Raw genomic sequence first — 22,408 nt, 5'->3', positions numbered from 1 at the left:
CAGCTCCGGCGCTTCCGCAGACCCCTCACGTGGCCGCCGCCTCCCTGCCACGGCGCTCCCCGGCGACCCGGGCTGCTGCCCCCGGCGCTGGAGGGATCCCAAGCCTGTGCCCACCCCACCTCGGACGTCACCCTCCTCGGACCACCCAACCCACACCTTCCGCCTGGGGCGGGGCGGGGGAAGGACGGCTACGAGCTGTCAGGAGCCTCCAGCTTTCCCGTGACCAAGCTCACCCTCGCCCCGATCGTCGGCCACTCACCCAGCAGCCCGGCTGCAAGCTGGAGCACACGTTTACACCGAGGGCGGACTGGGGGAAACGTCTTGATTTTTCTCCCTAATTTGCCACACACACAGGAAAAAAAAAAAAAACAGCAGAGGCAGCTCTACCCCTGCGCTGGCATTAAAGCTTTTAAGCTCTCCACGTCATCCTACCCCATGCAACAGACTTACCGAATAGCAATGCCCACCCCACACACCTGCTAGGTAACCCGCCTTCTGGAAATCGGGGGCCCCACCCACTCCGCCTTCTGGAAACCTGCGCCTGGGGTGGGGTGGAAGCGACACAGTCTGGTATCCTAAAGTCAGAGGGAGTGAAGGGACCGGCTCCCCTCGCCCCACCCGAGCGCGCACCCTCCGGTCCCCGTCTCCAGAGTGCGCCAGGGCATCCTGCGTCCCTGCTGGAGAGAAGGGGGACGGGGCCAGAGGCCCGAGTCCCACGGAGTTGCTAATTCCAGTGGAGAACCGAGACACCGCGTCCTTTCTAATTAATAAGCACGCCACCCCCCCACCTCCAACACCCCAACCCCCCCGCCGGCCTTATTTAGTGTTGACAGTAAAGGTGGGGGACTTGGGAGAAAGGCGAGAGTTGTCTCTAGGCTCGGGATGTTGGGCTGCGCGGAGGGAAGAGGTGGGATCTCGAAATGGAAACAGCCCCCCCCTCCCTCCCCCTTCCCTCCCTTCCCCTCCTCCTCCTCCTCCTCCTCGTCTTCTGTTTACCTCAAGTTTGAATTTTATCTGCGCAACATTAGCTGGAATGCGGACATTGAAAAAAAAAACCCTCTCCCAGCCCGGCAGCAGCTCCGGAGGAGCCATGTGGCATCAAGCCACAGCAAAGGGGAAAAAGTGCTCGTAGCAACACAAACATGGCGAAATCGCTCCCACAAGCCGGCTTCCCGCTACAGCCCTACCTTCCCTCGCTTGCCTCCAGAACGTCCTGGCCGGGAACCGCAGACCCCTTCCGGGGGCGCGGCAAGGGGGCCCCAGGCCGAGCGAGGGTGGGCGCACTGGGCGTGCGAAGGGGAAATTGACTAGCCGGCCGATCCGCCCCGCCGGGAGCGGAGGGGACGCCTTCTTCACGCCCAGAGATCGCAAAGGAGAGCAAAATTCCCATCCCAAAGTCCTGTGGGACCGGCTTCCCCACACGGCGAACTTACCCCAGGGCTGAAGGCACGCTGCTTAGCTCCTTGCCTGGTTTCTTCCTCCCGGGGGCGATGCGAGGGGAAAACGATGCGCACGTAGATTTGTAGAGCGTATTCTTCGAGAATTCCCTGGGATGATCTGGAGGAGCGGTGGAGACTCCGCAGACAGGTGCCGCGCCGGCCGGGGCTGCCGGCTAAAAGTTGTTCTCCGCGCAGTGGGCGGTGAGGTCCCCGGCCAGGGTCGAGGACCCCGGCTCCCTGCCCCCTGGCATCGCCCACTTGTCACGCCAGGCTGTTGCGTGCGCTCGGCTGCAGGGGAGGTGGCGTAGTTTCTCTTCCTCCCACCTCTTCTCACTCACTTGTTTTTGTAGCCGTGGGCTCCCCTAATGCTTTCCTCTCCACAATGTTGTTTCATTATATCATGTCCATCATGTGACACCGGAGAGGCCTCTCTATGGAAACTTAAAGGGGCTCCCACGTGACTGCAGCAGCAACAACAGCAGCAGGACTGGCGGCGGCGGCGGCCGCAGCGGCGTCCGTACCTCCACCCACCGGGAGCCCCTCTCAGCATCCCGGAGGGGCTTCTGGCGCTGCAGGAGCCCAGATCGCGGAGCCACAGCATCCGGGAGCCGTGGTGTCTGTGCGTGCGTGGAGCCTGTGCTCATGACATAGGAAGCCGAACAGAAGGAGCGTCCTCAAATCCTTTCCTACAGTCAGCAAACCCACGCTCTGTTAAAATGACATTTCGTGGCTCCTACTTTGTTTCCCCGGAGAGCAATGAGTTTTTCTATCAGGCCTGATTCAGTTTGACAAAAGTCAAAAAAGAAAAACCGGATTTGTCCCTCTGCGAGTTCAGTCAGATCGCTGGGAGAACAGAAATGACAAAACAATAATAACAGAAATAGAACCAGGCATTTGATACATAATTACCATCACCACGGCTTTCAAGCTTTCTGGAATTACATTCCTCCAGTAACTGTTGACGATGCTTGCAGGAGGCGAAATGCAATGCAGTTTTTCTCTTCCGCAGCTATATTAGGGCTTTGTTGCTGACAACAGTGAAAACTTGTTTGTGTCAGGAAGTGAGGTACGGAGATATGACCTGGAAGGTACAGACAAAACCAAAGTGGCAGTTTTTGCATTACTTTTCTGACCACATTCTTTCAAATGGTGACAAGAAGGCGGTCGGCTGTAAAATTCTGGGGTGTCTGATGGGAAATAAAATAATCAGAACAACATAATTATCCCTCGGCCATACCATACTTGCTAGACGCTAGAAAGTATACCTATATGTATCTGTATATGTAGAAAAAGCAAAAAGCGTGTGCACGATAATATTCTTGAATCACGAATTTTGTCATCATTTCTAGCATTAACAAACACTTGGGAAGACTGACTCAAGTCCAGGGATGTGTGGAAATTCACAATGTTGAGTGCTGTGGGTATTACTGACTCACAGTCGCTTTAAAAGTTTCTACCATAAACCCCAAATTTCTGTCTTAAAGTTTTTACAGACATGGAGATTTTATTCTGTAAATCTAAGCCAGATTGCTATTTCTGGATTTTTAGTTCATGCCTTTCCATTTTATAAGGGAAACTGGATTGGCAGAATCAAGAAAAAACTTCGCAGGAAACTGAATAGTGGGATGGAAGATGTTCTTCTCTCGTGGCCTGGCCCTGACTCTATTTCTTTCCACCTCATCAGTTTACCTCATCAGCCATGATGAATGAGCTCCACTCCAACCCATTTAATTCTGTAATATTTCTCCCAAGTTGTACCTTCCTATCTCATGCTTAATTCTTTGATCCCTTTCCTCCTATACCCCTTGCCTCCCAACTCAGCCCCTTTTCTGCCTGGGGTCTCAGCTCAGGCCTCCCCAAAGGCTGTACCCCCTCCTCAGCCCTCCTTCCCCTGTAGCTACCCCCACCTTCACCCCCACCCCCTTCCCAAATGGAGTCTCTCTTCCCCGCAGCTCTACCTCCTTACCTCTCCTTGACCTCTAATCACCTTCACAGTCTGGCCCTTCACTTCTGGGCCTCTTCTTACCTCTCTTTACCTGAAATGTCCTGGCCCTCACTGGGGTCTCCTCCACACCCTTCTCTCTGGTCCCATCCCTTCTGCTGCCAAGCCCCAGCGTTCCTCCGGCTCGGCCTGGTCGGCTTGAGCCTCATTTTGATCGCGTGCCCCTGGGCTGGGAAAGGAGTGTGTGGTGCACACTGGAGTCAAGGATCCCCCGGGGCCGTGGCCCCTGCCTCACCCCCTCCGCCCCTCCCTAGTCCCGGTTGCGGTGCTTCCTGGGCGGATGGCTTGGAATTGCTGCAGCAGCTGCGGTTCTGCTGTGTCATGCAAGAAGGAGGCGGCGGCGGCGGCCGGAGCTGGAGGGGGAGGAGGGGAGGAACCTGATCCTCCGGTAACGAAGGGCTGGAGGCAAACACCGAGCTCCTCCTGAGCCACCCGGCAGCAGGGAGGGCTCCGCTAGCCCGGGGAGCCCTCCCCGCGGGGCAGATGGTAAGTGGGGCGGTGCAGGTGGTCGCCTTGGGAAGGGAGCGCGCAGGGGGGTAAGCTGGGGTGGCGGGAAGTACTAGAAGTCACCCCACCCAAACTGAAGGAGCCCCAGTGTCCAGCTGAGAGGGACCCAGGCCGTAATAAGGATGTCCAGCCAAACGCCGCAATAATTACTATTCGAATGACGCCCCGAAGTTGACCCAAGCTACGCAGAGGGTGGAGTGGAGCATCCTGAACCCAGGGCAGAGCTGGAGGCAATGATTCAGGGTTTGAAACGCATCAGCCTATCGTCCTGGCGCTTTAAGGTGCAGCTGAGTAGGAAAAGACAACCCACATCGTATTCCCAGAGCCTTGCTGCGCTTTCTGGGTTGTCTTGTTTAAAACTAGTGAAAGGGATGGGAAACCTGCCCAACCTCACTTTAGCCACGAAAATAATGCTCTTGGCCAGTGGCCTTGGACAAACAGCCTCTTGTACAATAAAACAATCAATAGGAAGAAGAACTTCATTCCCCTCACCGCCCTCTTTCCCCAAGTTCCTTTGACCAGAGTATCTCCTTCCGCTGAAAGGAGAAAGAAAACTATTTGTGACATTCCCTCCCAGCCTACCTGCAGCCAGCCTCCTCGCAGCACAAACTGCCCACCCCGTTCCTCTCCCCATTGTCACAGCCGTGATTCCAAGAGGCATTGCAATACTACTCACGTTGGATGAGGAGACTGCCTGAAACTCTGAACAATTTCACCTCTCTTGCCCTTTGCCCACAGGGGATTCAGAAACCTACAACTAAGAGCAGAGAAATGTACGGGCAGGCTGGGCACATAGAAACATTCCTTCCTTTACCCGAGTAGAGTTCTCCAGACAACTTTTTAATTATGATTATTCCCTTCCATTGCACTCCTGGAAATTTCAAAGCACTTTGTAAAACATCATCTTTTTAATGTCAGTCATACATTTAGGAGTAAGGGGTTGATGGGATTAACTCAAAGGCTAATGACTGTCTCAAAAGCACATGCTGTTGCTAGGGAACCCAAGCTCCTGCTGCTCTCTAATCACCGGCGCCTTCCATGGAAATCAAAACTGCTCAGGGTGTTATTAAAATGAATGGCATCGGGTTAAAGTCGTTCTTGCTTATGTTGTAGCATCCTGGGTTATTATCGATTGCCTTACACCCACATATCTTGTTTTCCTAATTTGATTTCTGTATTTGCGTCACTGCCAGGGACACTCAGACTAGACCAGTCAGTTCACTTCCTGTTTCTCAGAACTGGTTTATATTTGGTCTCATAGCTCTAGCTGGTAAAACATTATCAAACTGATCCTCTTGGAAAGAAATCTTTGCTTACCGTTGAAAACAAATTATCCCAATTAAATTCTAATTCCCGTGGAAAACGTCATCATTTGAGGAGTAGACTGCCAGTTGCCATCTGAGAAACCGTCCTTGAAATGTAAAGCCTAGAAAAAAAAAATCATCTCAATTTCTTTTACCCAGAATCTTCATTCCTCAGCACTAGAACTAAGACAAACTCGAATAAAGAGTAAATTTACGTATACTCCTAAAATGAAACCGGGGTGGGGCAGGGGGTGGGAAGATACAACACGTTGAAGCTGGGGAAATCATTTAGACTAAATAAGGCATAGCACTGAATGGAATCCAGGCCCAGGAAGGACAAGTAAGCTTGGGTTAGCATTGTGGCATTCAGAGAACAGAGTGATTACAAGGCTGCACTACAAATAGGAAACTCCATCACTTTGTGTACTAATTGTCTCTTTTACCAATTCCCCTATGTCCCTGGACAAGACAACCTTGTTTTGTTTTGTTTGTTTTCAGTTCCTTCCTCTTTATAACAAGGATATTGCAAAGGCAATACCATAATGATAAGCACTATGTAAATAGGTGGATTCTGATGCAGATAATTTGTTTAGATGGAAAATAAAACCCTTTGAAAAAGATGTATAATGGCACCAACAGATTGGATGACCTTGAGTGAGCCATTATAGGTCTTATGTCAGTTTCCTGGTGGAAGTTTAAATGAAAGTGCTGGACTAGAGGATCTCTAAAAAGTCCTCCCATTTACAAACTTCTGTGATGAGATTGAACTCACTACATAAAAATTTCAGTTTTAACTGGATTTTGCAATGTTAACTTTTAGCACCGAACCTTTAATGTCTATCCATAGAAACCTTGAGGGAAACAATGGGAGATGACTTTCTATTGATGCATCCATTTTTAGTGTCAGTTGCCACAAAAATGAAATCTACCTTGCTCCCCAAGTACTTACTCTCTCCCTGCCTCAATGGCGTTGTAAAAGCAACAGGCTAAGAGTTACAAAAGGATATAAAAGTATAGAGAAAGTTCTTTCAGTCTAGTTATTTATTTATAATGACAGCATCTCAGCGTATTACCCAGGCTGGCCTCCAACTCCTGGACTCAAGGGATCCTTCCGCTTCAGCCTCCTGAGTAGCCAAGGCTACAGGTGCACTCAACCATGCCAGCCGTTCCATCATTTTAGATATAGGTAATCCTAAGTACTCTGATGATCCAAGTGGTGGAATGATGGAGGAAGGACTGTACAAAAAAGTAATCGTCATGGAACTAATAATAATCTATTTACCTGTGTTTTAATTAGTGCTGGGCAAAAATAGACCTAGCTCAGCTCTTAGAATTATTCAGATTCACTGTATGGAGAAGTAGCATGAAGAAATGTGAGATTTGTGCCAGAGAGAAAAGACCTGACTTTGAAACCCGACTCTGCCACTTTATTCATTATTGAGTGCTTGCTGTGTGTCAGGTACCGTGCTGGGTGCTGGGAATACATGGATGAATAAGACACAGTTTCTGCTCTGAAGGGCACTATACTATCATGAGAACAAAGGTGAATACACAGTTGATTACGCAAGCATGAGATGATATCAACAGGGGAGCTCATAAGAAGGGTGCTAACGTGACCACACATAGGATCTCTAACCACACAAGCTGAATCTTGAGATGAGTTCGGAAGGGTATGTAGAAGTAAGCCAGACAAATGGGCAGGTTACAGGGAAAGATATTCCGGGCAAAGAAAGTACTACGTGTGAAGACCTTGGGGAAAAAGCTGTGCCCAGAGAGTTGAGGGTGAAGAACAGTGCCTGGCAAGTAGGTTCTAAATAAATACTTTGTATAAATGAATGTCAGAAATCCAGAAAGATTAGTGTGGTCGAGTATGCCTTCTTAAGAAGTTTGAACTTATTCTAAGGCCAATGGAGAACCACTGATGAATTTTAAGGGGCATAGTAAAGTGATCAGATGTTGATTTTGGAAGATCTTTCAGCTGGGTGCAGTGGCTCACTACTCTAATCCCAGCACTTTGGGAGGTTGAGGTGGGCAGATTGTGTGAGCTTAAGAGTTCGGGATCAGCCTGGGCAACATGGTGAAACCCCGTCTCTACAAAAATACAAAAAAAAAAAACAAAATTAGCCAGCCCTGGTGGCCCACACCTACAGTCCCAGCGCCTCAGGAGGATCACTTGAACTGGAGAAGCAGAGGTTGCAATGAGCAGAGATCATGCCACTGCACTCTGGCCTGGGGAAACTTACAATCATGGTGGAAGGTGAAGGGGAAGCAGGCACCTTCACTACGAGGCAGGAGAGAGAGAGTGTGCAGGGGAGGCTGCTACTTTTAAAACCGTCGGATCTCATGAGAACTCCCTCACTATCATGAGAACAGCATGTGGGGAAATGCCCTTATGATCCCATCACCTCCCACCAGGTCCCTCCCTCAGACATGGGGATTACAATTTGATATGGGACACAGAGCCAAACCATGTCACATTATAAGAAAGAAATAATGATTGATGTCTAAATTAAGGTAGCAAGAATGGAAATGGAGAGCGGAGGGATTGAAAGGCTTCAAGAGATATGAAGGACATAGAACCAACGAAATCTGATTATTGATGGTATCCTTCGTCAGTGGTATCCTCCCATTTTCCTAAACTCTCCTCTCATCATATCCTGCAGATATAGCCTGAGGTCAAGATAGGGACCTCAGGAGGAAAAGCAGGTTGTGGAGTGAAGGTAATTAGTTTACTTTTCAACATGTTGAGTTGAAGTGTCCATGAGATATTAAAGTGAAGCTATCTACTATATAATTGAACAGGGAAGTCTAGAACTCAGGAGAGAGAGATCTATTCTAGAGTCTTCAGAATAAGGGATAGTTCACGGACGTAGGTGAAATCCCTGAGAGAAGGGATAGAGAAAGGAAAGAAGAGAATCTACTTTGGAACCCTATGAAAACACCGATATTTTAAAAGTGAGGAAAGAAAACATACAAGGGAAAAATATCCCAAGAGGTAGAAGGAACAGGACACGTAATTTCAGAGGAGACATGGGAGAAAACATCAGCAATATTAAATGCCAGAGAGAGGTCAAGAAAAAGTGGCCGGATGCGGTGGTTCATGCCTGTAATCCCAGTACTTTGAGAAGCTGTGGTGGGCAGATCACCCAAGGGTAGGAGTTCGAGACCAGGCTGACCAACATGGCGAAACCCTGTCTCTACTGAAAATATAAAAATTAGCCAGGCATGGTGATGCGTGCACCTGTAGTCCCAGATACTCAGGAGGCTGAGGCACAAAAATCACTTAAATCCAGGAGGCAGAGGTTGTGGTGAGCTGAAACTGTGCAAATGCACCCTAGCTCAGATGATAGAGCAAGACTGTCTCAAGGAAAAAAAAAAAAAAAAAAAAAAGAAGGGCCAGACGTGGTGGCTCATGCCTATAATCCCATGTAATCCCAGCACTTTGGGAGGCCGAGGCAGGCAGATCACGAAGCCAGGAGTTTGAGACCAGTCTGGCTAACATGGTGAAACCCTGTCTCTACTAAAGATACAAAAAATTAGCTAGGTTTGGTGACTGATGCCTGTAATCCCAGCTACTCGAGAGGCTAAGGCAGGAGAATCACTTGAACCTGGATGGAGGTGGCAGTGAGCCAAGATGACGCCATTGCAGTCCAGCCTGGGCAACACGGCAAGGCTCCATCTCAAAAAAAAAAGAAAGAAAGAAAGGAAAAGAGTACTAAAAAGTTCCTGGATTAGTAACAAGGAGGTCATTGGGGTATTTGGTAAAATGGGGATAGTAACCAAATTGCAGTGAGCTGAAGACAGGATGAGAGTGGAGCATGCAGATGGAAGAAGTTCTTTTAGATAAGAGGGACTAACGGGCAAGTAGGGATGGAAAATAAAAGTGAGCTGAAATGGCAAAAGAGAGTAGTTCAGGCCGGGCACGGTGGCTCAAGCCTGTAATCCCAGCACTTTGGGAGGCCGAGGCGGGTGGATCACCAGGTCAAGATATCGAGACCATCCTGGTCAACATGGTGAAACCCCGTCTCTACTAAAAATACAAAAAATTAGCTGGGCATGGTGGTGAGTGCCTGTAATCCCAGCTACTCAGGAGGCTGAGGAAGGAGAATTGCCTGAACCCAGGAGGCAGAGGTTGCAGTGAGCCGAGATCGCGCCATTGCACTCCAGCCTGGGTAACAAGAGCGAAACTCCGTCTCAAAAAAAAAAAAAAGAGAGTAGTTCAATTCATGGTCTGCGAGCTTAAGGCTGCGCAAGGAAAGAAGGAAATACTACACCAATAGAATTCTTTATTCTCTTAGCCTTCAAATTAAATGATATTACCATCCACCAAATGCTCGAGTCAAAAAGCATGTAGATATTCTTGATTCTTCTCTTTTCCTCGGTTTTCAATATCCTCAGAATTCAGGTCAACTCTACCTCCAAAACATTTCCAAAATGTCTCTTTCTGTCTCCACCGCTACCACCCTACTACAACCACCATCATCCCTCTTCTGTGCCCCTGTAATAGCTTTCTAAATGGTTTCCCTGCTTCTGCTCTTGTCCTCATTCTCCACAGCACAGCTAGAGTTTCATAAATCATAAGTCTTAAGACATAAATCAGATGGTGTGACTTGACTTCTCATCTTAGAATCTCTCCATGTCTGCTGATGGCACTTGTGATAAAGTCCAGATTCCTTCTGCATCTGGGGCCTATGGAACCCTGCCTGTATGGCATCCCCAACCATGTCTTCAACCTCATCTCCCACCGCTCTCCACCACTGCAATGACACTAGCCTTGTTTATCTTCCTCAAATGCATTGAATTTACTCTTGCATTATGGGATTTACCCCATATATTTCCTTTTCCTGGAATATTCTTTTGGTCATTCTGATCTTTGCTTATATGTCATCTCCTCCAAGAAGCCCTCCCTGACCCCTCCACCTGAAGTGTCCTTCTCTGTCCACATGTCCAACCATCCTATGTATTTTTTTCCACAGTACATAGTATTTGTTTTTATCGCATACGGTTGAGAACTACTCTAAAATGTAAACCGTGTGAAGACTACTAGCATATATCAGGCACTTAAAAAATATCCATTGGATATTTTTTGTATTAGGTAAAGGAAAAGATCAACGGTTTATTAGAAATCAGAGGCATCAAGAATCAGAGTCTTGGTGTAATTGAAATGGCTAGTGGTGAGGATTCCTAGGTTTTTAAGATTTCAGAAGTAGAAGAGTTGCTAGCTGAGTGACCCCGGACATTTACATCCTCTGAGCATCACTTTGTGATTAACAATACTATATGCCTCACAAGGCTGTTAGGAAAATGAAATTAAATGGAATAGGTATAGGTATAATATAGACTTGTGAAATTATTTTCAGGAAGTCAAGACTTCTGCAAATCAATTTATACATTCTATATATGGGCTTCCTTGTAATGGAGTTAGCTCTTGATGATTACTTATTATTAGAATAAAAAAATTGACTAAATCATGACTTTGAAAAGGTACCGGGATATCTGATAGAACCTAGAAATTAGACTAAGAAGAAATCAAAGTATTCCTACAAATCCATTAAAAAAAAACAGAAAACTCTGGAAAATTGGGCAAAGGGTATGACAAACAGATTGCAGTGAAAGAAATATAAATGGATCTTAAAATATGTAATAATAAAAGGTATGCACATCATAACTGCAGTGAGATCTATTTTTTACTATCAAGTTGACAAAAATAAAAACAGTTTAATAACATACTCGGCTGGCCAGGCTGGGAAGCAGGCACTTTCTTATACTGTCAGTGGGAGTGAAAGTTGGTATCACTTCTATGGTGGATAATCTGGCAACATTTATCAAATTTTTAAATGTACAAAACCTTTAACCTGGCAATTCTACTTTTATATATGTATCCAGTAGATATACTCACACACATATTGAAGAATGACTCTTCTAGGCCCTACACTGAAGCATGATTCATAGTAGTGGTTAAAGACTGAAAATAGCCATCAATAGAGAAGTGGTTAAATAAATTATGATAGAATTAAATAAGTGAAAGATAGGTAGCTATTAAAAGTGTGAGACAATTCTAGGCATGTGTATGTGAAAAGATCTTCATGATACATTACTAAGAAAAAAAAATACAGTGAAGAACAACACGTATTTTGCTAGCATTGCATAAAAGATAGTTTACATTTTTTGGTCTGAAAAACTGTGAGAAGACAAAATAGAGCAGAGAACGAACAGATGTAGAGAGATCAGTTGGGAGGTACATCAGTGGTTCCTGTGAGAGATCCTGGTTGCCCAGATTAAGGCAGTGAAACATACAGGGAGAGAAATGGTGAGAGCCAAGAGTTATTTTTAAGAACTTGATGATTGATTGGAAATAGTGGGTTATGGAGAGGGAGATGCTGTCATGGTTGGCTTGAGTTTTCTCCCAAGATCAGGTACATAAACAGAGGTGTCAAGAGCCTGACTGAGACGGAGAATCCTAGGACAGGAACAGAATTGCAGGGTGATACAGTTTGGGCATTGGTCCCATTTAAATCTCCTGTTGAAGTATAATCCCCAGTGTTGAAGGTGGGGCCTGGCGGGAGGTATTGGATTATGGGGCAGATCCCTCATGAAGGGCTTAGTGCCATCCTATTGATGAATGAGTTTTTGCTCAATTAGTTTAAGAGAGACCTGGTTGTTTTAAAGAGTCTGGGACCTCTGCCCTTTCTCTCTTGCTCCTGCTCACACCATGTGACTTGCTGGCTCCCCTTCCCTTCTGCCATGATTAAAACTTCTGTAGTATTACATTCTCGCACTGCTCTAAAGACATACCTGAGACTGGGTAATTTATAAAGAAAACGAATTTGATTGGCTCATGGTTCTGTGGGCTATACAGGAAGTATGGCTGGGGAGATCTCAGGAAACTTACAATCATGATGGAAGGTGAAGCCGTAGCAAACACATCTTCACATGGGCAGCACAGAAGAAGGAGAGTGAAGGGAGAAGGGCTGCACACTTCTAAACAAACAGACCTCATGAGAACTCACTCTCATGAGAAGAGCAAGGGGGACATCTTTCCCCATGATCTAATTACCTCCCATGAGGTCCCTCTCCCAACATTGGGAATTACAATTCAACGTGAATTTTGGGTGGAGACAAGAGCCAAACCTTATCATTCTACCCGAGCCCCTCCCAAATCTCATTTCCTTCTCACATTTCAAAACACAATCATGCCTTCCCAACAATCTCTCAAAGTCTTAACTCATTCTAGCATTAACTCAAAAGTCCAAGTCCAGTGTCTCATCTGAAACAATGCAAGTTTCTTATGAGCCTGTAAAATCAAAACCAAGTTAGTTACTTCCAAGATATAATGGTGGTATAAGCATTGGGTAAATGTTCCCATTCCAAAAGGGAGAAATTGGCCAAAACAAAGGGTCTACAGGCCCCTTGCAAGTCTAAAACCCTAGAGGGCAGTTATTAAATCTTAAAGCTCCAAAATGATATTTTTTTGACTCCCATGTCTCACATCCAGGCTACACTGATGCAAAGGGTGGGCTCCCAAGGCCTTGGGCAGCTCCACTGCTGTGGCTTTGCAGCATACAGCCCCTATAGCTGCTTTCATGGGTTGGTGTTGAATGACTGTGGTTTTCCAGGTGCACAGTGCAAGCTGTCGGTGGATCTACCATTCTGGGGTCTGGAGGACAATGGCCCTTTTCTCACAGCTCCATTAGTCAGTGCCCTAGTGGGGACTTTGTGTGGAGGCTCCACACTACCCTAGTAGAGGTTCTCAATGAAGGCTCTGTTTCTGCAACAAACTTCTGTCTGGATATCCAGACATTTCCATACATCCTCTGAAATCTAGGCAGAGACTCCAAAACCTCAACTCTTGCCTTCTATGCACACACAGGCCCAACACCACATGGAAGCCACCAAGTCTTGGGGCTTGTACCTTCTGAAGCAATGGCCTGAGCTGCACCTTGGCCCATTTTGGCCATGGCTGGAGCTGGAGCAGCAGTGATGCTTTCCACCTTGTCTTAGCTATTAACATTCAGCTCTTCTTTTCTGATGCAAATTTCTGCAGCCTTAAATTCGTTCCCAGCAAATGGGATTTTCTTTTCTACTGCATGGCCAGGCTACAAATTTTCTAAACTTTTATGCTTTACTTCCTTTTTAAATATAATTTTGGGTTTAAAGTCATTTTTTTGTTTATGCAAATGAATGTAGGCTTTTAGAAGCAGCCAGGCTGCATCTTGAATGCTTTGCTGCTTAGAATTTTTTCTGCCAAATACCCTACCTCATGTCTCTGAAGTTCAAAGTTTCACAGATCTCTAGAGCAGTGGCATAATGCCACCAGTGTCTTTCCTAAAGCATAGCAAGAGTGACCCTTACTCTAGTTCCCAACAAGTTCCTCATCTCCATCTGAGACCACTCAACCTGGACTTTACTGTCTATATCACTGTCAGCATTTTGGTCACAATGATTCAACAAGTCTCTAGGACGTTCCAAACTTTCCCTCATCTTCCTAACTTCTGCTAAGCTCTCCAAAGTGTTCCAACCTGTGCCCATTACCCAGTTCTAAAGATGATTCCACATTTTTGTATATCTTTATAGCAATTCCCCACTTCTGGTATCGATTTTCTTTATTAGTCTGTTCTTGCACTGCTATAAATAACATACCTGATACTGCGTAACTTATAAAGAAAAGAGATTTAATCGGCTCATGGTTCTGTGGAGGGATCTCAGGAAACTTACAATAATGGAGGAAGGCAAAGGGGAAGCGAACACATCTTCACATGGCTGGCACAAAAAGAGAGAGTGAAGGGGCAAATGTTACACACTTTTAAACAACCAGATCTCACAAGAACTCACTATCACAAGAACAGCAAGGGGAAAATCCACCTCCCTGATCCAGTCACCTCCCACCAGGTTCCTCCCCCAGCCTTGGGAATTACAATTCAATATGAGATTTGGGTGGGGACACAGAGCCAAGTCATATCAGCTTCATCAGACTCTCACCAAAGCAGATATGGCACCAAGTTTATACAGCCTGCAGAACCAAGAGGCAATTAAACTCCTTTTCTTTAAAAATGACCCAGCCTCAGGTATTTCTTCATAGCAATGCAAGAACAGCCTATCACACAGGGAAGATCAAAAGTTCTAAGTGCAGATGTTCCCTGCAGACCTGTAGATATGGGTGTGAAGCTCATAAGAGCTGCTGGAACTAGATTTATAAATTTGAAAGAAGATTGCCTAGGGAGGGTAGATAGAAAGAAGAAAATTGGGTCCAGGTCTAAACCTTGATCATTTGAGACTAAAAAGAAAAGAAACAGCTGCCCATGGAGACTGAGAATCAGAAACCAGGAGACTATGGAGCCGAAGAAACCAAAAGAAGAATATGTTAAGGAGGATCAACTCTTTGTTAAACACTGCCAAAAGGCCAAGGAAGATTATTTTAATTTGTTTCTCATGTAAGCCCTAAGCTCCTTGAGAGTTAGGATTATTTTTTTTGTTCCCCTAGGGTTTGTCCTGTGACCCACACATAATAAATGATCAGGAAACTTTTGTTAGACTGAAGAAAAAGAGAAAGAAGCATGAGAGAAAGACTTGCAGAAAGACGATAGAATTTATGCTTGGGTCTCAAAAAATAAATGAGTAAAACAGATTGCCTTGTCGTTTACTGCAGACCCAGCTCGATCTTAGGAAACTAAGGACCTAAGGAGGTTCCTTCTGCACCCTATGTTTTACTCTTGAGCTAACACATTGATGGGGCTCCCACAGAACCATGTTGTTGTCATTTAAGTGCCTTCCGAAAACATTTTGAGAAGTAATATTCACCTGGGTCTGGTCAATCTGAGTCATTTTTATCTTTATTGAGGTCCTGGTGATGACAAAAAGAGCAATTTGCTTTTCCTCATCTATGACTCCACCACATCACCCTGAATGAGTTGATGGAACCCCCATCCATTTCTGTGCCACAGTTCTGTAATACACTGAAACCACTCCCAAGGCTGCCCAACCCCAGTTTCCCTTGAGGGAGAAAGGTGACTCCTGGCAGGAAGAGATGTCTAACTTCTTAGAGAAACCACCAGCTTCTTAGTCTGTTATTGTTTCTGCATTAAAGTGCTGCTGCTATCAGGGCCACTGTAGAGAGTATCTAAGGAGGACATGTTTGACTCTGTTCTGAGGATGTGGAGATCTTCCACATAATCAAAGAGAGTGTCCTTGAATTAGAAATTTTAGGAAATACAATAATAGTTGTAGTTTAAACAGTATTTAAAATGCTGCGCCATCCTGTATCATTTAGTTATGCCAAAGACCAGCAAACTTTTTCTATAAAGGCCAGAAAGGAAATAATTTAGGCCTTCGTGGCCCTACAGTCTCTGTCCCAGCTACTCAGTTCTGCCATTGTAGTGCAAAGCAGCCATAGACAAAATTTAAATGAATGATGGCCGTGTTCCAATAAAATGAATTTGAATTTCAAATAATTTTTATGTGTCATAAAATAACATTCTTCTTTTCACTTTTTCCAATCATTTAAAAATGTGACAGTCTGGGAAACAGCAAGACCTTGTCTCTACAAAATAAAAATTTAAATAGGTGGGTCTGGTGGCCTGTGCCTGTGGTCCCAGCTACTCAGAAGGCACAGGCAAGAGCATCACTTGAGCCCAAGAGTTCAAGGTTGCAGTGAGCTATAATTGTACCACTGCACTCCAGCCTGGGCAACAAAGGAAGCCTCTGTGTCAAAAAACTAATAATAATAAAAATAATAAATAAAAATGTGCAAAGCATTCTTAGCTCACAGCCCATACCAAGACAGGATGTGTGCTGCATTTATCCTGTGGGCAGTAGTTTGGCAACTTTTGTTTTAGACCAATGCGAAGAGCGCATCATGAGAAAGGTTTGCAGATCGGAACTTCTGAAGAAAATAATTCGTTTCATATAAATCCTTTTTTTTCAATTCTAACTTCTCAAATGTAGTTGCACATATGAACACATTTGCCTACATCGGACTTATTTGGCAATAAAGTGTGTCCTCTTGGTTCGGTATTCATAGAACAATCAGCTCTTTCTCCTTCTTGTCATATACTTGTGTATGAATGTAATGTTTTTATAGCGTAAACTGAAGAATGCTTACTACTTGAGTTTATAAATACCCAACCCGAGAGAGGACACAGTAGTACTAATCACATTTTAAAACTTGATTAATTCATTCAATAAGTACGTAATAAACATCTACTTCTGGCCGGGCATGTTGGCTCAGTCTGTAATCCCAGCACTTTGGGAGGCCGAGGTGGGTAGATCACGAAGTCAGGAGTTCAAGACCAGCCTGGCCAATGTGGTGAAACCCCATCTTTACTAAAAATACAAAAATTAGCTGGCTGTGGCGGCGCATGCCTGTAGTCCCAGCTATTCAGGAGGCCGAGGAAAGAGAATCATTTGAACCCGGGAGGCGGAGATTGCAGTGAGCCAAGATTGTGCCACTGCACCCAGCCTGGGTGACAGAGTGAGAGTCTCAAAAACAAAAAAATCTATTTCTTACATAGTACAGTTCTGGGTGTTATGGAGTTTAAGATAAAAGAGGATAGATAATTGATAGGTAGGTAGACTGACAGATTAAAGATCTAGTGACTGAAAATTCCATGAGAATTGTTCAGATGTATCACAGTGTCAATGTATAAATTCAGTCTTTTAAAGCAACGCTAGGCAGTCAGACAAAACTAAGTTTAAATCTGAGCTCTTTTGCATCCCAGCTGCATGATCTCGGGGTGATGACACACACCATAGAAGCTTCAGTTTCCTCTTTTTGAAATGGGGATAGTAACACCTACCTCTCAAGGAGATTGTGAGTGTTCAATAAGATCGTGTCTGTAAATCAGCAGGTGTAGTGCCTGGGAAATGGTATACAATGAGTAAATGGTAGCTGTTGCTGTAGTTGTACAGCAATGCGAAGGTAGGTAACTCATTCGAAAGCAGCACACAACCAAAGGCAAAGCAGAGTAAACTTGCAAGTCAAGAAGTCACAGACACATATAGAAACCCGCAAACCTGGGGGCTGAACACCTGGCGGAGAACATTTGGCTGAAAATAAAAGCAGAAGTGACATTGTCACAGGAGCATACAATAAGGCACCTGGCCAGTTGACTTGCCTTTGTCTTCCCTAGCAACCAGCTGCTGGGTTGTCTAAGGAGCCCCAGCCTCCCCAGTACTTAAAAGCTGTCTCAGACTGGAGAAAGTAACCATTAGTGTCAGCCCCACCATCGTGTTTCCTTCCAGTCAGGTCAGCCATGGGGCCTTAGACATCTGTAGCTCCCTCCTATTATGCCTCCCCACCCTTCTGCCAAATCTGGGCTTCCACCTTGCCCTCAACACCTCAGTGTGTGTTCCTCTTGCCTTGTATCTCAGTCTCCCTTTGCATGTGGGGCCCTGTCTTGAACCCCAGCCTACTGTACCACAATCCTGATATCTTCCTTAGCTTAGCTCTGACCGGTCCTCTCCTGCAGAGGGCTGGATTCTGCTGCCCCTACCCCTGCTGTGATCTCATCAAACTGTAGGACACATGTGCCTTCCCTTTTATAGATAACCCACTGCTGGGGTAAGGCTAAACTGCTTGGTATTAACAGCTTCCTGAACTTTATGTGATTATGAGACGCAAGGTTTTGCACAGGCCAGCTGCTCTAATCCAAGCTGGTTTCTGTATTCACAGACTGTGCCCTAGGGAGCCCCCCCCAACCCCTGTCTTAGCTCATACCCTCTCTCCACTGGTTGTATGCAGTCAACTAGTCCTAACATGCCTTGTGATTCTGTATGGCAACATCAATAATGCTTTCCCAATACAAATGACAAAATTATTGGCACAGGGGCACGATACAGGGGTAACGGAGAACTTCAGCTTATCTGACATCTACTGACAGTCTCATTCTGCTGAAAAGTGATCGTCAAATAAAACTGGCATGATTTAAATTTAAACTAATTGCTTATTGAAGAGGTAATAGTCTGTGTTTAATTCTAACCAGCTAAGAAAAATGTGTTGGCAAAGTGAAAGTGACGGACACGAAGAAGAGGAGCAAGTTAGGAGAAAATATGGACACAAGACTCCCTCTGGTCAGCAACTATGAAATAAAGGGCAAGAGGAGTAATTGATTGAAAGTGTACATTTTTATAAAACCAGTGGAGTGGTTTAAATGAAGAAAAGACGACCATCTAAAAAAGATCATGGTAGGCACTGTGGCTCACACCTGTAATCCCAACACTTTGAGAAGCCCAGGCAGGAAGATTGCTTGGGTCAGGAGTTCGAGGCCAGCCTAGGTAACAAAGTGAGACTCTGCCTCTGCAAAAAATAAAAAAAAAAACTCAGAAAAAAGACAGATTAAAAAGATCAATGTGGTTGTTCTGGAAGTGTTCAATTAAGCTCATATTTTTAAAGGTCATGTACAAAAGGCAGGAGAGGGGTTTATAACAAGGCTTTCTTCAAAAAGGAGGGCTCAGACCCGTGAGAGCCAGAAGGGCTAATGACCAGGGACAGCTGGGGACTGGGAAAAGTATTGAAGACAATAAATTATGAACTGTTTTGTTTTTTTGCTTATGTTTATAGTAAAGAATAATAACAAATAAGGATAGTACCATTGAATGGGGCAGACTGTCGAATGTGAGTAGTTAAATGAAAAACAGAGTCGTTCAACTATGGCATGTCTTAAATTCTAACGTACATATTTCCCCCCATGTTTTTAATACTTCTAAAATGAGAATGTATCTTCAATAGGTGAGTTTAACATGGTGGTGTTTTTTGCGGGGGCGGGGGGGAGTGTCTCAAAATACCCATTAAATGGCGATGCATCCTACCATATGTTGATCTTTTTTTTTTTTTCCAAGACGGAGTTTCGCTCTTGTCGCCCAGACTGGAGTGCAGTGGCATGATCTCAGCTCACCACAACCTCCGCCTCCCAGGTTCAAGCGATTCTCCTGCCTCAGCCTCCCGAGTAGCTAGGTTTACAGGTACATGCTACCGTGCTTGGCTAAATTTTGTATTTTTAGTAGAGGTGGGGTTTTACCCTGTTGGCCAGGCTGGTCTCAGACTCCTGACCTCAGGTGATCCTCCTGCCTCGGCCTCCCAAAGTGTTGAGATGACAGGAGTGAGCCACCATACCGGGCCTATATGTTGATCTTAGAATAGAAGAAAAATGAATTGTTTCTACTTAGTTCAGCTGGTATCAATCGCACTCAGCAGATGAGGGTCTACCTTGGGTTTTAGAAGTGGCAGTGCAACCAGTGACCACTAACAGGTGGGAAAGAGGCCAGGCACGGTGGCTCACGCCTATAATCCCAGCACTTTGGGAGGCCGAGGCAGGTGGATCATGAGGTCAAGAGATCGAGACCATCCTGGTCAACATGGTGAAACCCCGTCTCTACTAAACATACAAAAAATTAGCCAAGCATGGTGGTGCATGCCTGTAGTCCCAGCTACTCGGGAGGCTGAGGCAGGAGAATTGGTTGAACCCAGGACATGGAGGTTGCGGTGAGCTGAGATCGCGCTATTGCACTCCAGCCTGGGTAATAAGAGTGAAACTCCGTCTCAAAAAAAAAAAAAAAAGTGGGAAAGAGTCAGAAAGGAGTTTGGAGGCCATATGCAGAGGCATATTATCTCATGGAGCACACAGAGGAGAGTGGGTGAGTACGACTGAAGAACAGCAAATACTAGAGACGAGACAAGAAGGGAAAACTGACCAAAACCATCTGAGGAGGGGTAGAGAGTGCCATTGCCGGCCCACGAAAGCCAAGTCACTGAACAGGTATATCACAGAGGGTGGAATGGAGACAGGGATATGTGTCGAAAAGGTCAGGCAGGGATGCAAGAAGGAATAAAGGAACTGCAGTGAGGATACTTAGAACAGTGTCTAACATGTGGCCAGGTGGGAATCGCACATTTTGAAGTGTGCCTGGAGCATAGTCTGCGTCTACCACTGTGTCCTGCCTCTTCTGAACCAATTAGATGAATGACTTAAAGCCCTGGTGCTCCAGGTCCAATGATGTGACTTCAATTAACCCCATGGAGGGCTCCTCTGGGAAGCTGTTTAGATCAGGATGCGGGTTTGGTGTCACAGATCAGGAAAAGACATTGTGAAATGGCATAAGCAAGATGCTGAGTGTTTATGTTTTTGTTTTTGTATGGTTGTTTAAAAACGGACAAGGAATGGTCCAAATACGTAACCAGGAAACAAGGGAGCCAGAAGCCAGAAACATTACCAGAACAAATCCAGGGGAGAGTTGGAACTGTGGTCTGTTTCTGCTAGGTCTGTGGAACTCAGGTTGAGGAATCAGTTGGCTGTGGAGGAAACTGTTCCAACCGTATATGAACAGGCCCCTAGAAACTGTGATGTGCCCAAGTGGTCCGTACGCAGCTTGAATATAAAGAGAAGGGACCAAAGCATCACCTTTGATTCAGAAAAAAATAGAAAACTACGTGGCCAAGAAGAATGGACTACATTTCAGATGGATTAAAGAATTAAATGTGAAAAGTAACCCGTATAATAGGGTGATATGTGCTGAAAGATGAAAGTGGTGTAAGCATTTTCTGACCTTGGAGTGGTAAAGGCCTTTGTGAGCAAAAAAACAATGGTTTATGGTTTATAAAAGAAAAGCATTCTACTTGAGAAGCTGAAACAGGAGAATCAGTTAAGTACAGGAGTTTGAATCGAGCCTGGGCAACATAGCAAGCTTTTATCTTTAAAAAAGATGAAAGAAAGAAAGAAAGAGAAAGAAGGAAATAATTGATATATTTCATTGCTTAGACCTTTCAGTTTATGTAAATAAAACAGCAGCACAAACAAAGTGAAAAGATATATGAGAAATTCCAGAACTTTTTTTTTAAATAGGGTCTTGCTCTGTTGCCTAGGCTGGAATGCAGTGGCACCATCAAAGCTTACTGTAACCTTGAACTCCTGGGCTCAAGCAATCCTTCTGGGTAGCTGAGACCACAAGTGTGTGCCACCATGCCTTGCTAATATTATTTTTTAGAGATGGGATCTCCCTATGTTGCCCAGCCTGGTCTCGAACTCCTGGGCTCAAGTGATCCTTCCCCCTCAGCCTCCTGCATAGCTAGGACCCCAGGTGTGTGCTACCGCACCTTTTTTTTTTTTTTTGGTAGAGACAGGATCTTGCTTTGTTGCCCAAGCTGAAGATTCCAGAACTTCAGGTATATGACAAACCATAGCTTCTTTAACATACAAACAACTCACACACAAGAAAAAGACAACACCTCAAAAGAAGAATAGGTAAAGAACAACAAGACAAAAAAAAAAAGAAAGAAAGAAAAGGAATTCAATTGGTCGATGAAAATGAAAAAGGTCCAGTTTCTTTATTAATTAATGAAAATGCAAATCAAAGTAAAACCCAGATGCCTTTGTGCCTAGCAAATTGCAAGAACTTTAAACTGATCTCTTACATGGATATTCAGGGAAATAAGCACTCTCATGCTGTGCTGGGAATATAAATTGGTATAAGCCTTCTGAGAGCAATTTGGTATTGTGTGTTAAAAACCTTAACATACACAAACCACTTATGTAACACAGTAATTTCATTTTTAAGATTTCATCTTAAGAAAATAATTAGAGATGCTAAGAAAATTTAATATAGAAGAATATTTAGTGTAGCATTCTTTATAATATTGAATACTTAGAGATAACAAGTGTCCAAAAAGAATTATTGCATAAATTTTGTTTATTCCCGTGATAAAAATCTATGCATCCAATAAAAAGCAGGTTATGGAAGATATCATGACATCAGAAAAGGTTGGTCATTTATTATTTATTTATTTAAAGACAGGGTCTCTCTCTGTCACCCAGGCTGGAGTGCAGTGGCCTGATCATAGCTCACTGCAGCCTCGACCTTTTGGGCTCAGGTGATCCTCCTGCCTCAGCCTCTGAATTAGCTGGGACTACAAGCATGTGCCACCATACCGTGCAAATTTTAACAAATGTTTGTAGAGTCAGGGTCTTGCTATGTTGTCCAGATTGGTCTCGAACTCCTGGCCTCTGGGTATCATCCTGCCTTGGCCTCCCAAAGTGCTTAGATTACAGGTGTGAGCCACCACGCCCAGCCAGGTCATTTATTTTTAAATATATTTTCTCAGAAAAAAGAAAGACCGAGCATAGAAAAATATTACTAGTGGCAATATTGTGGTAGTGGATTTATAATTT

General features: G+C 44.9%; 1 protein-coding gene and 1 long non-coding RNA gene across 21 annotated transcripts in view; one reads left to right on the top strand and one right to left on the bottom strand.

Annotated features, from left to right (window-relative positions):
* The window catches only part of LOC128928485 (uncharacterized), a 254,034-nt gene extending 250,268 nt beyond the window's left edge, over window positions 1-3,766 (bottom strand). For 5 of the 7 annotated variants that reach the window (XR_013524263.1, XR_013524260.1, XR_013524261.1 and 2 more), the window contains exons 1-2: window positions 3,466-3,766; window positions 1,434-2,520 (exon numbers count right to left, since the gene is read on the bottom strand). This is a non-coding gene — a long non-coding RNA (uncharacterized LOC128928485). Of the gene's footprint in view, window positions 1-1,433; window positions 2,521-3,465 lie in introns of those variants that run through there. The other 2 variants (XR_013524262.1, XR_013524264.1) reach the window with 1 other exon arrangement.
* Window positions 3,758-22,408, top strand: part of MKLN1 (muskelin 1) — a 414,912-nt gene continuing 396,261 nt past the window's right edge. For all 14 annotated transcript variants that reach the window (XM_009003056.5, XM_078343745.1, XM_078343736.1 and 11 more), the window contains exon 1: window positions 3,758-3,927. The gene's annotated coding sequence lies outside the window, so the exon portion shown is untranslated. The remainder of the gene's footprint in view (window positions 3,928-22,408) is intronic.

Source organism: Callithrix jacchus, chromosome 11 (genome assembly GCF_049354715.1).
Source record: "Callithrix jacchus isolate 240 chromosome 11, calJac240_pri, whole genome shotgun sequence".
NCBI lineage: Eukaryota > Metazoa > Chordata > Mammalia > Primates > Cebidae > Callithrix > Callithrix jacchus.
Note: the sequence above shows the minus strand (reverse complement) of the source record. Positions and strands in the feature narration are given on the sequence as shown.